Source organism: Erpetoichthys calabaricus, chromosome 2 (genome assembly GCF_900747795.2).
Source record: "Erpetoichthys calabaricus chromosome 2, fErpCal1.3, whole genome shotgun sequence".
Lineage (NCBI taxonomy): Eukaryota > Metazoa > Chordata > Cladistia > Polypteriformes > Polypteridae > Erpetoichthys > Erpetoichthys calabaricus.
This window is the reverse complement of record NC_041395.2, coordinates 35,832,468-35,847,070: the sequence shown is the minus strand read 5'-3', so window position 1 is coordinate 35,847,070 and position 14,603 is coordinate 35,832,468. Positions and strand designations below refer to the sequence as shown.

Below are 14,603 nucleotides of genomic sequence, written 5' to 3'. Positions count from 1 at the left end.
GAATCCGAACACAGGGTTACGGGGGTCTGCTGGAGCCAATCCCAGCCAACACAGGGCACAAGGCAGGAACCAGTCCGGGGCAGGGTGCCAACCCACCGCAATAAAAATGACTAGCTATATATAAATTAATCTTTTAGTCAGATTATTTTAAAAGATTTAAATGTTTTGCTTAATCTAATTTTTTTTACTTTTCAGCTTAAGTTGAAAAGGAAAAAGCGCTGAAGAGAATTTTTTTGAATGTGCAGTGGTATTAAAGGGATAGTAAATTCTCATAAGATACTCTACCTTCACTCTTAAATATAATGGTTCTTTAAAGGCGCTTTATGGTGTTTTACTGGGTTGTGTAGGTTCTTGTATAATATTGTTTGACAAAGCACGACTTCATTTTGAGAAATAGTTCTTTAGAAGTTGGTTCTCTGTGCTTTAAAAACTTCCTAATATGCAGAAAAAATCTGAAATCTTTAATATATGGTAGGCTACAGGACACTAACAGATGAAGAAAACCACTTTGACTTTTGCAGCTGCTGCTCCTCGCCTGTGGAACTCTTTACCTCATTACAAAGAGGAGTCGTCTACTGTTCAAAACAAGCTGAAACACTCATTTCTATTCACTTACATTCCGTGACCTTCAGTAATACTGATGGTTTCCTCATTGTGATTATAACATTACTTCTATTTATTATTTATTTTATTTATGTTCATTTATTTTATTTCTATTTGTTATTTATGTTAATTATAGGTTTTTCTTTTATTCTATTATTGTAAAGCACTTTGGCCACAGCATTCCTATGTTGTTTTAAATGTGCTATATAAATAAATTTGACATTGACATATGTTATTGTACAAAAATGAACTATTGGGATGTTCAGTTTATGTATTTTATGTTAATCTTACTCAAAATTAATACTTTTCCCTTTACACAGTTAAATTAAGTTGATTTAACTTATAATACACGACAATCCCAGTTTGGCACAAAGTCTATTATTTTGCATAAAAAAACACCTTTTTTGTTCACAATGTTTTCCAAAGGACACCCTCCTCTTTGTATACGTGGAAACAAAGTTAAAAGCGTTTAATAAGCTGATTTTTTCCCCAAATGACATGGGTTTTGCGAGGTTATGGATGCCGATTTATAATACTTTTTTGATACACGTCACACACCCAGCATCAGACAAACACCTTTTTTTTGTTTCCAATACAACAATATAGTCACTGTTAAGATCGTATGAAAAATGCATTCAACCAAAATATAACTTAGTTATCTAATGTAGTAATAATTGAGTAACTACTGTATACATATAATTAAACACTATTGATATAGTCTGAACATTACACAAGATGTAATTCATTAGTATTTCTATTTACAACAAAGTAAAGATAAAATGCTGCGGGGTATCTTTTATGTAAGTCCATTTAGTTCGTACATTTAATCCAGTAAAATAAAACAATACTGAGGTTGTGTTAGTTAGTTTAGTTTGTTGAACACAAGGAATGTATTTGATCTAACCTGACCACATCATGTTGACTGAGTGTATGTTATTTAAGGGGACACTACTAAATACTTTTATTTACAATTTACACAACTCCGTTTTTGGAAAAGGTTAACATACAACAATTAAGTAAATCCAATTTAATATTTTTGAGTATATGCAGCAAGAGTCCATTCATACCCTTTGGAATTTCACAAAGCTGTTACCACATCTAATGGTTGCTTACTATATGGAGTTTGTTATGGATAGAAATAAATAAAAGTTCTTCTTGCAACCTTCCTGTAGATGAGTCTTGAAGGAGTCGCTATCAAGAATCAGTTTGGAACTTTTATTTTTAAGAGTGAGCTTAACATATAACTTTCAACCCGACTTTATCGAATTAAGATAATTTATCTATTACTCAAATTGTACACTAATGTGGTTGTGTCACAGGTGTCTGGTCACACTTATAGGTAATCTAACCTAGACACCATTAAAATATCCGACTATGCCACCCAGTTTTATTAAGAGACTGGGAACTCCTGAAATTTACCAATAATAGCACACAGGTTTCTTTAAATTGGGCGGTGAGTAAACACACAATGAAAGACACAACAGTAATTTCTGGGAAAGGCAACAGTAAGTTCTATTGTACAAGACAATAAAAGGTACATTAAAAACATAAACGAACATAACAGAACCTAAACATATCAGGAATTAATTTCCTTTTTTGTAAAAGGAAAATACACAGTCCACACTCTAAAAGTCCGTAAAAACAAGAATTAGTGGATACAACCTTTAGTGGTGCAGAGTCCAGTTTGGGCACTGTGTTACCCCAACACTAAATTCTTTATGGATGCACTGTGTTCCCCGGCAGAAGTTGTGTCAAATTGTTGACTCCCTGTCAGCGTCTCTTCGTTGTTCCTTTTTCTTCCACTCTGGGCTCCTTGTGTGGCTGGGACCTAGGCACGCCTCATTCCTCGTCTGTCAGCTTCACTGGGTCCTCTCATGCGGCTTCCCTCTTTCGCTGAACCCACAACTGGCGTCTCCTTGTGGAGCTGTCTCTTCCTCCCTGGAAGTAAATGTTGCCATCCCTGTGCCTCACGTCGTGCCAGCCAGGTACCCTTGTCTGCCTGCGAGCCCCTGTGCCCTGTCCGAGTGTCTTGGCAGCGTTTCCTGTGGACTCTCCCTCCTGCCTTCTGCTGGCCAGCAGTTTATATTTACTTCACCCCTCTGTTGTCAGTCCTGGACAAACAGTTTAATCCATGGCACATCTAAATTGCCTGGGTTTAACAATTAATAAAAACATAAGTTAACAAAATGTATGGTTACCAAACATTAATAAGTACAGATATGCTGATTAGGAACCAATATTTCCAAGCCAGGTAAATACAGACATTCTGCCAAGGCCAGACTTCAAAGCAGTGATTCTCTTGCAGGACAGCAAATACCATTAATAAGTACAGATAGCCTTTTAACTTCTCACCCCCCCTAGTCCCAACAGTGGGTGCCTAATGGAACCACCCAGTGCACAAAAAAAATGTAAAAGTGTCCCCCTCTGACATCTGCACCAAACAGTCGAAAGTCTTTGAGACCAGCTATTTCGGCGTGTAAGGAAAGACCAAAACTTGTCAGGAGTGGGATTCGAACCCACGCCTCCAGGTGAGACTGCGACCTGAACGCAGCGCCTTAGACCGCTCGGCCATCCTGACGACAGTGGCAAGACTCTCCTAATTGTCGATGATCTGGTATGGAAATTTGTATTGTCCGCATATTGATTTGGCAAAATTTTACACCGGATGCCCTTCCTGACGTAACCCTCCCCATTTATCCCGGCTTGGGACCGGCACAAAGAAACAAACTGGTTTAGAGGTTTAGAGATATCAGAAATGCTATCTATCTATCTATCTATCTATCTATCTATCTATCTATCTATCTATCTATCTATCTATCTATCTAAAATCACTTCCTTTAAAATTAATTGGGAATTTATACTAAAATGAATTTGAGATTCTTGAAATAATCAGAAAATTATTTTAAGATATCTTGAAATGCATTTCAGACGTTAGAATGGTCCGAATGTCATTTTAAGATATCTAGAAATGTAATCCAGATATCTTAAAATGCCTTTCAAATATCTGCATGTTGACTCATGATTCAGATATACATTTTTAGATATATTTTAAATTCAGTTCATGATATCTTAAAATAAACCTCAAGTACATTTCAAATATCTAAAAGTATACTTCAGATACATTTTAAAAATCCTTAAAAGAAAAACTTATAGTAAAAGATTTGTTATCTTACTCAGATATCAAAATTTCAATTTAAGATATTATGTTTTCTATAGGTATCTGAAAAGTATCCTATCCATTTTCATTGATAAGAAATGCATTTAAAATTTCAAAATAACTCATTACCCATTTTGAGATATTTCAGAATATCTTAAAATAAACATGATGTCCTTTTGTAAGAATCAGAAATTTTGTAGGAAGTTATTATTCATGCAAAGTCAATTTGAGATATTTTGGAAAGAGGCTGGTTATTTTAAAATAGCCTATATTTTATATATCTATCTTGAAATGTGTAAGAAATATCTCAAAATGTATATTGCAGATACAGTATCCTAAATCTAAAGGAACATATTTTGAGACATCTGGTAATGAATTACATATATTTTAACAAATGAACTGCACTTACTTTAAGTTCATATCGAGGTATCTCTTAATGTTTATGCACATTGCCTTATGGCGTAGTAAATATACAAAACATTGTTAGAAAAAATCATCTTATAAAGGGGTGAGCAACATCAGTCTTGGAGGGCTGCGGTTTTTTTTTTTTTTTTGCATCCCTGTTGCTTAATGAAGACCCAGTCTTTGCCAATAATATGTTTTATTTCATCTCATGGCTTGTTAGTGCTGTAACACTGCAAGGTCAGGTCATTCTTATATAACATTTTTTTTTTCCTTTCCAAGGCTATCATCGAAATGTATTGAAGTCTAAAATGGATGAATAATTCTCAGTTTCCTTCTAAATATTAGATTAGATTAGATTAAGCCCAAGAGGAACTCTAGATGCATATAGCATCAGAAAAATAAAAATTAAATTAATAAAATAGATTAAACCAGATTGCACACAATGAATAGACATAGGTGTAATTGGAAACAAGTCAGATGGTGAACTGTTAGTTCCTTTGATGTTTGTATTTTATTGCCAACTAGTCATTTAGCCCGTTACAATAACGGGCGCTAGAACAGTAGTGCATAAACATTAGTAGAAACAGTCTATATTAAATGGCAAGGGACTTTGACCTCATTCTTTTTGTTGGTCGTATTTTTCTATCTTTCAGCCTTTCTTTTGTTGATGTTTACTTGCTGAGCTGACCGTTCGTCGTGGGCTGCCGCCATGTATTGTGTGTCTTTAATTTTCTCTGACAGTAATACTGTCTTGTACGGCTCTATTCAATAAGGGCGCGCACAAAAAGGCGAGCTTCAAAAGGGCGACATCAATTGAGCGCGGCGATTAAAGGCATTCGTAGATAATTTAGTTCAAATGACTCTGGAATATGTGAAGGGCAACAAAGGTGCAGATCTTTATTTACGCGCGCCTTTATTCGCTGCACCCAATTAAGGTCGCCCTTTTGAGGCTTGCCTTTTTGTGCGCGCCCTTATTGAAGGATGCCTGTGCGCGCCCTTATTGAAGGATACCATCTTGTACATCCGCTGGCTTGTACGTCCATAATATACCTTTATTACCTTTATTATTAATTTTCTCTGGCGGTAATACAGGCGTGCGCGTCGGTAATATGCTTTTAATCTCCTCTGACAGTAATACTGGCTTGTATGTGGCTGTAATATGCGTCACTGTATTGTGTACTTTTAATTTCCTCTCGCAGTAATGCTGGTTTGTATTTCCGTAAAACGCCTGCAACTTTCTCTGACAGTAATATCGTGCGCGCACCGTGCCCCGCGCATGCGCACTTCATCAGAAGACACCCACACACGGACACCTGGACGCACATAGGGATTTTATATATATAGATAAGGACCAATAGAAATAGTGAATGCAACTGTTCTAAAATAAGATATTAACAGAGAACCATAAGAAGCAGGGCACCTAAAACAAAGCATAAGCAATTATTGACATCTCATAAGAAATTGGGCTTGCCTGCGGTCCTCTGGGACCAACGTTGCTCACTGTTGGTTTAAAATAAGAGTTCCCAGGTCACAACTTGACACTGTACTTGACCAGTGACATGAACATAATACATTATAAAAACAATTTCAAACACAATGAACATTAAGTATAGAGAGGTCTTGGCCGTGTTTAGTTTGGATGCCACTCCAAGGTTGGCCTATATCAGGGCTATCTTAACAGCATTGCTGTGCATTGGGGCCCCTACCTACACAACCACTCAGTAAGTCACATATTAGCATGGGGCCCCTATGCTTATGGGGCCCACGGGCAACTGCCCAGCATGCCCATGAGTTAAGATGGCCCTGGCCTATAGCTTTTCGTCAACTACTTCATTTTCCTTTCACATTCAAAAGTCAACCATGATTAACTGGTGATTGCATACACTTTAATCAACTGATTCATTCCCTCCTTGTCCCCAGTAATGTCACAGGAGGCTCTGGCTTCTAAAGACCTTCATTGGAATAAACATATTCGTAAAGCAAAAAAAAAACGATAAAACAAATTGCCTTGGTTCAGTTGTATGTACTTATGCCTCAGTACACAATCTCTCAACCCTCGCTTTGTGGTCCCATTCATTACCAATGATGGTCTACTTTTTGTTGTTGCAGAGTCTGAATGTTTTCTTTAAGTTCAAATTGGCCATCTCCCAGTGCTATTATTTCTCCTATTATCACCAACACTTCCATTGGAAGTGTGCTTGATTTCTTATTGTCGATATTGTCTAATTAATGGATACATTCATTTGAGTTTCTGCTATTCCTACTAAACCACTGCATATCAAATGTACAACGCTTCCTTTGGACTGTTCTTATTCAATATTTCTATTTCTTTCATACGACAGAGTCATTCAGTGTTACTGTAAACGTTTATTAATGGATTTATCGCAAAACACACCGAACCTCAACTTTCAAATGCAATCAATTTGAAAAGGTCACATTTGTCAGAAGTGGGATTCGAACCCACGCCTCCAGGGGAGACTGCGACCTGAACGCAGCGCCTTAGACCGCTCGGCCATCCTGACAACTACGATGAAGTATCCTAATTCTTGGTAAGGTTGTCCATGATCAAAAATCTTTCAAATCAGGAATTACGAATGTAAGTACTAAACGGTTATGGATCATGGAATACAGTTTTTATTTATCATCTTCATTTTACAATGTTAAACATGCCTTAGTAATGTTTAAAGATGTATCAAATATAACTGCTTGTGAGGTGACGAGAATTTATAGAACGGAAAGTGAAGAAGTGTCGGAACAATTTCTGAATAGTCTCCCATTAAAAACCCTAAAGGCAAAAGTATTCTCAAAAAAGTACACTATACTAAGGTTTACTTTAAACTCCTGAAGATATCAAAAGAAAAAGACCTGGAAGGGTAGGAAAGAAGTGGAAGTGTATCATCGCTTCTTTGATGTAATAAGGAATATACGGGACAGGAAATGCAACAGCACTATTAACACTCGTGAACACAAATCATGCAGAATAGCTGCGATGCCCCTTCCTTTCTTAACAAATAGATCTCTCCTTGTTCTCAGCACTGGTGGAATAGGCACAGCCACCCCTGAAGTGACGAGCAGGTTAAAGAAAAAAAAAAAAAGATAAAACAAACAAACCACGATGTCGGACTTCTTCCGCTACAGCAAGCCTGTCCCTGTAACAGTTGTAACAACAAAAGACATAATCCTGCACGACAGGCAAGTCGATTGCAGATGGCACATGTGAGTAGGTCTAGACAGTTTACAGTTTGTTCAAAAGCAGAACGTATGTTTGGTTCCAGCCTTCCATATGTTCTTCATATATAAAATGCAGTCCCCCGTCGCCCTGCATGCATGGTTGGCAACTTTATCTTTACTTAATTTAATAGAATGATCTAAGCATTCATTAAGCATATGACAGTTTTCAAGTAGGGGCTCATCTTTACTGCTTACCTTACTCTATCAGCGGTGGTGTAGTTGTAATGTTCCTGCCTCGCCGTGAGGAGACCAGGGTTTTGTGTCTCGGGTGCTCCCATACATTCTCCCCGTGTCTACGTGGATTTCCTTCGGGTACACCGGTTTACTCTCACAGTCCAAAGTCGTGCAGGTTAGGTGGGTTAGTGATATTAAATTGCCTCCGTATGTTTGCTATAGATGGATTAGCGCATGGCCCAGAGTTTATTCCTGCCTTACGCCCTATGCCACCTGGGATATAGTGACCCTAATCAGAACTAGCAGGTTAGAAAATTACTATTCTATCAGTTTAGAAAAGCGGGCTAGCTCGGACACGTGATGGTTCGAAGACGAACCACGTCTTAATCAAGTCTTGGTGGAAACGGTGTGCACAGGGAGAACATCACCACACTTACAAACAGCTCAACAAAACTGGAAGGTAGCGGAACGAAAGGCATCAAAATATCTGAAATCCATTCATGAATCTTACGAACTCGTTAACTCTTTGGATTATATTGTTGTCACAGCTGAAGTAGTAGCCAGGTTATTGCAGTTTCTATAAGAACATAAAGAATCATCTTCCACTCTTAAAAATAAAGGGGTCAGAGTGGTTCTTCAGAGAGATGCCATAGGAATTTCCCCTTGGGATTAATAAAGTATCTATCTATCTATCTATCTATCTATCTATCTATCTATCTATCTATCTATCTATCTATCTATCTATCTATCTATCTATCTATCTATCATGGAGACCATTTTTGATTTCAAAAAGAGTCCTCCACATGAAAATTTCAGAAAGAAATTTATTTAGATCTGTGACATGCTCCATATTAACCATGAATAGAAGTTAACAGATTTGTGAAATAAAAGCACCAATTGTAAACTAACAAGAGGGTGAGTTCGGGTTTTCTTAATCTGTTTGTGTCCTGCTAGTATGCCATGCATCAAAGATTTCTGTTTTTTTACATTAGGAAGTTTTTCAAAGCACAAAGAACCAATTTCATATGCAAAGAATCCTTCCCAGAATGAAATGATACTTTGTCAAGCAACCGATGAACAACATAATTCAATAAAAACCCATAAGCTGCCATTAAAAACAGTATTTTAAGAGCAATATTACAAATACATACGAGCCATGTACTGTATATCTGAATTTATTTGCTAAGGAATTTTGTCTCACTCGGGGCAAGTTATTGTCTTGGATGCAGTACTGTTAGCGTTTGGAAGGACGCAAAACAAATCTTTTTTTCGCTCATGGTTCTCAATACATTTCGAGATAATAGTGTCCATAAGTGTGTGGAAATGAATATGAACATACCCTAACGTTCATTATCCATTTCAGCGTTGCTGAGAGCTAGGGGGTCTTGGGGGGAATAATCCGGTAGCCCGAGGCCCAAGGCTTATACTACTGAAAACGCTAGTCAATTTTCAACCTTTTTAATTTTATTGCTATATCATTTGTTGTTGTGCTATTTTGGGCAGGCTAAATTTCTTCAACTTGAAAAAGAAGAACCAGTGTGCTATAGGCGCAAGACATTTTTTAAAAGGTTTTATTGATCTTATAGATCAAGTTGCACACATTTAAAACTAAAGGCACCAGAATGAATATTCAGCACAATGAACGGAAATCATTTTTGGCTCCCAAAGGAACGATCCACATGAAAGTGCCAGAAAGAACACTTGTTTTACGGGTTCATGATTCTAAAAGGACTTTTGCAGCAAAACAATGATCTCATTCAGGTATTTTTATGGTTTCGTCTTCAATTTCTCAATAGTTTGTTTCAGATTTCCACAATTCTTTCTTTGCGTAACAACAACAACATGTATTTATATAGCACATTTTCATACAAACAATGCAGCTCAAAGTGCTTTACATAATGAAGAAAGAGAAAATAGACAAAATGAATAAGAATTACAATGAGGGAACACTAATTAACATAAAATAAAAGTAAGGTCCGATGGCCAGGGAGGACAGAAAAAAAAAATTCCAGACAGCTGGAGAATAAAATAAAATCTGCAGGGGTTCCAGACCACAAGACCGTCCATCCCCCTCTAGGCATTTTACCTAAAATATATAATCAGTCCTCAACGTACTTCCCCTTAATTTCCACTGGTGTCCTCGAGCATTTACTGCAATGTTGTGTAGAATACACAGCGGCTGAGATGAAAATCAATGTCACCCGACAGTTTATGAAGACAGCTGAGGTGCATTTCCTTACAGCTATACGTAAGGTCCAGTACCTTGCTGTCCATCGGGATGCGAGTTTGCTGCCGTGTTTCGTTGAATGCTCTTTGGCCGCTGTGTGAGGGTTAGTTACACGTGTCAACAGATTTGCACAAAGCTATCATCCAGTAGCCGCCCACCACTAAATTTACTCTTTGTTGCTGTTTGGTACACCGCGAAATTGGTTCAAATGAATTCGTCGCGTGAACTCCACAGCCGCTTTATAGTTAGGGACGTCAAAGTCACTTGTGAGTTCCGTGCTGACAACCTGTATGTGTGGTGGGGCTACAAGAGACTACACTTTAAAACAATTGTATCTTATTACATTCATTTAAGTAACGTGTTGAGGTGCTGGTCAGAAACACAGGCACGGAATTCAGGTAATATTCTTCATGGTAGGTTTTCTTTATTGCAGCCGGACTATCTCAGTCCAAACGTAACCTCCATGCCCCGTCCTTCCCTTTTCTTCATTCCTACTTCTCCCCATAACCAATTGCAACAGAAAACGTCTCCGTCAAAGTAATACTGTAAACATTAGAACCCAGAATTTGTAAAACCTTTAAAGAACGGGCACATAATCAATTACACAAATAAGTGTAATTAACAGTTTCAATTATTTAAATTAATTCAACCATTTAGTGCATCAAATATAATCCTACAAATGCATGAGTGCTTTTCGTCACAGAAATAATATAATTTTGATTGTAAATCTTAGCATTGTAAATGTCCTGCGATCTGTCGGGACAATATATTTTCATAGCCACAAAGAGGCATCCCTTTCAAGAAGCACTTGGCGTTTAACGAGCGGTTTGGTTATCTACAGATTACGAAGGTTTTAGGTTGAGGAATTCTCTGAAATTAACGATCTATCATAAAATGTTATGATGTTCTTAGATTTAGGACGCACCGCCGATTATCAAGCCTATTAGAATGCATCTTTAGAACAATTTCAACGATTTTTATGAAATTTGTAAGAATCTCCGTTACGTTGCTTATTTAAATTATGCAAAATGTATCTGACTAATAAGTGAAATGTTAAAAAAATGAAAATGAAAAGTAAAATCAATGAAGTCATCCTAGAAAGTAATGAAACAGATGCTTCTTCAGCTTTGACAGATGGAGTCTTATTTATTTACCATGCGAGACAATACAGAATACGGTCATTTTATTTAAGATGACTAATGACAGCGTTCGCGTTTGCAGATTATTTACAATTACTTTCTTAAACCCATATGCGTCATCAGAGGGCCTGATATTAAAAAAGCGGACCTACATAGCAGTGAACTGTTCGACATACGCAGGATACAGTTTGCATGCAGAAGATACAAAAGATTCTTTGTACAGAATCTCCTGTAAAACCACCTGGACATCTGGATACTGTATTTGTAACATCTCAGCTATTAGTCAATCGATGACAAGCTTTACGTTTTGAGCTTTTCTTGTTTGTTAGTGTAATTTATTCCTTATTTTGTAGTATAATAGTGTAAGAAATCAATTTACCATAATCCACACCCATATTATTCAATCGCTTTGAATTTTCGCCTTGCGTCCTGCTGGCTCGGCATTCTTGATCATAAGTCCTATTAAGTTTAAACACACACCACACAAACAGACACAAGCACGAAGTTTGTAAACCTGAAGAAAATGTGAGACCAATATCTTCGTAACACTTACACCACCAAACCTGACCAGAGTGTTGGGTCAACGCAGAATTCAATCAAGTAAACACAAGTATAACACTCCGGTAACGATTGTCTAATTGAATATAACGGCGATTACTTCAGCCGCTTGTGATCTTCTGGATTTATGAAATTAACTTGACCATTGCCTTCCGTGTTTCTCTTCAATTCTCCTTGTGTGACGGAGTGTTATATTTATTTATTAACTTATACGACACTTGCGTATTTTCAGGTTGGTATTGGTTACTTTGGTAGGATGTTAGACGTTAAATTGCATGACAAAACCTGTCAGGAGTGGGATTCGAACCCACGTCTCCAGAGGAGACTGCGACCTGAACGCAGCGCCTTAGACCGCTCGGCCATCCTGACCAGGATACACCGTCGTTTAAAAAGCCATCAGCCAAATTAATTTTGCGAAGCACTAAACAGAATTCCTAATTTATTCTCTAATTAACACTAAACTGTCAGCATGACAGTAAGAATAATTAAATCTGATGTTCAAATGTAGTAACAATTATTATAATTTTTTATTTAAATGCATAATACTAATTGATTACCAATCAGTGATGCTGCTTCACAGCTTGATAGACCTGGATTTGAGTTCTGTGCCTGTATTTATCAAGCAGAATTACTGCTAGGAATTGTATTAAAAGAATGAATAGGACCAGAAATTGTTCTGCCTAAGAATAAGACATTAGATGTCATTATGAAGTGTCCTACTCTCACTTGCAGAGCAGGAGGCCACATTTGCGAATGAATGAAATCACAATTTTACAGGATCCCAATGCTGCAGATTGATGCTCATGATGACGTTTTGTAGGTTTAGATAGATAGATAGATAGATAGATAGATAGATAGATAGATAGATAGATAGATAGATAGATAGATACTTTATTAATCCCAAGGGGAAATTCACATCCTTACTGATACAAAAAACAATATTAAATTAAAGAGTGATAATAATGCAGGTAAAAAACAGACAATAACTTTATATAATGTTAACGTTTACCGCCCCCCTGGGGGGGGAATTGATGAGTCGCATAGTTTGGGGGAGGAAATATCTTCTCAGTCTGTCAGTGGAGCAGGACGGTGACAGCAGTCTGTTGCTGAAGCTGCTCTTCTGTCTAGAGATGACACTGTTTAGTGTATGCAGTGGATTTTTCATAATTGACAGGAGCCTGCTGAGCGCTCGTCACTCTGCCACAGATGTCAAACTGTCCAGCTCCATGCCAACAATAGAGCCTGCCTTCCTCACCAGTTTATCCATGCGTGAGGCGTCTTTCTTCTTAATGCTGCGTCCCCAGCACACCACCGCGTAGAAGAGGGCGCTCGCCACAACCGTCTGATAGAACATCTGCAGCATCTTATTGCAGATGTTGAAGGACGCCAGTCTTCTAAGGAAGTAAAGCCGTCTCTGTCCTTTATTACACAGAGAATCAGTATTGGCAGTCCAGTCTAATTTATCGTCCAGCTGCACTCCCAGGTATTTATAGGTCTGCACCATCTGCACACAGTCACCTCTGACAATCATGGGGTCCATGAGGGGCCTGGGCCTCCTAAAATCCATCACCAGCTCCTTGGTTTTGCTGGTGTTCAGGTGTAGGTGGTTTGAGTCGCACCATTTAACAAAGTCATTGATTAGGTCCCTATACTCCTCCTCCAGCCCACTCCTGATGCAGCCCATGATAGCAGTGTCGTCAGTGAACTTTTGCACATGGCAGGACTCTGAGTTGTATTGGAAGTCCGATGTATATAGGCTGAACAGGACCAGAGAAAGTACAGTCTCCTGCGGCGCTCCTGTGTTGCTGACCACAATGTCAGACGTGCAGTTCCCGAGACGCACATACTGAGGTCTGTCTGTAAGATAGTCCACGATCCATGCCACCAGGTATGAATCTACTCCCATCTCTGTCAGCTTGTCCCTAAGGAGCAGAGGTTGGATTGTGTTGAAGGTGCTAGAGAAGTCTAGAAACATAATTCTTACAGCACCACTGCCTCTATCCAAGTGGGAGACTGATCGGTGTAGCATATAGATGATGGCATCCTCCGCTCCCACCTTCTCCTGGTATGCAAACTGCAGAGGGTCGAGGGCGTGTTGGACCTGTGGCCTCAGGTGGTGAAGCAATAGTCTCTCCATGGTCTTCATCACATGTGATGTCAGAGCGACAGACCGGAAGTAGTTTAGCTCACTAGGACGTGATACCTTTGGGACTGGGGTGATGCAAGATGTTTTCCAAAGCCTCGGGACACTCCCCTGTTCCAGGCTCAGGTTGAAGATGCACTGTAGAGGACTCTCCAGCTCCGACGCACAGACCTTCAGCAGTCGTGGTGATACTCCATCAGGACCCGCTGCTTTGCTGGCATAAAGTCTCCTCAGCTCTCTGCTCACCTGCACTGTTGTAATTGTGGATGGGGATGTCTCTCCTATGCTGGTATCAGCAGAAGGATGGGTGGAGGGTGCAGTACTCCGAGGTGAGAGTGGGTTAGGGTGGTCAAGCCTGTTAAAGAAGTTGTTCATTTGGTTTGCTCTCTTCACGTCTCTCTCGATGGTGGCACCCCGCTTTGAGCTGCAGCCAGTGATGATCTTCATTCCATCCCACACTTCCTTCATGCTGTTATTCTGCAACTTCAGCTCCAGTTTTCTCCTGTACTGCTCCTTCGCCGCCCTGAGCTGGACTCGGAGTTCCTTCTGCACGCGCTTGAGCTCATGCTGATCACCACCTTTAAAAGCCCTTTTCTTCTGGGTCAAAAGGCCCTTGATGTCACTTGTAATCCATGGCTTATTGTTAGCATAGCAGCGTACAGTTCTTACTGGAACTACAATGTCCATACAGAAGTTATGTTGACTTAGAACTGTTCTAGCAACTCCTACTGAAGTTAGGACAGCTCATGAGTTCTCCTAAATCCTGGTTAAGGTAGGAGTAGTTCCCTAAATTAGGAATATTGACAAAATGCTGTTGCTCAATTTGTGTCACTCTGAGATTTTTTTAGAATCGTTTTCTTACCCTGAGGCACTTAATAAATATGGGCACTGGGTTTGAATTGTGTTCTTTTTGTCTGTTCTGAGTTTTATTCTTTACTCTCTGTGTCCACATAGGTTTTATCTTAG

At 38.8% G+C, this 14,603-nt stretch overlaps 3 non-coding genes across 3 annotated transcripts; all 3 read right to left on the bottom strand.

Moving 5' to 3' along the window:
• Window positions 1–3,098: 3,098 nt before the first annotated feature.
• trnal-cag (transfer RNA leucine (anticodon CAG)) lies at window positions 3,099–3,181 on the bottom strand. Its single transcript has one exon. It is a non-coding gene; the product is annotated as a tRNA-Leu (tRNA).
• A 3,423-nt stretch (window positions 3,182–6,604) lies between these two features.
• On the bottom strand, window positions 6,605–6,687 carry trnal-cag (transfer RNA leucine (anticodon CAG)). Its single transcript has one exon. It is a non-coding gene; the product is annotated as a tRNA-Leu (tRNA).
• Window positions 6,688–11,780: 5,093 nt separating this feature from the next.
• trnal-cag (transfer RNA leucine (anticodon CAG)) lies at window positions 11,781–11,863 on the bottom strand. The gene has a single exon. It is a non-coding gene; the product is annotated as a tRNA-Leu (tRNA).
• Window positions 11,864–14,603: the final 2,740 nt, after the last annotated feature.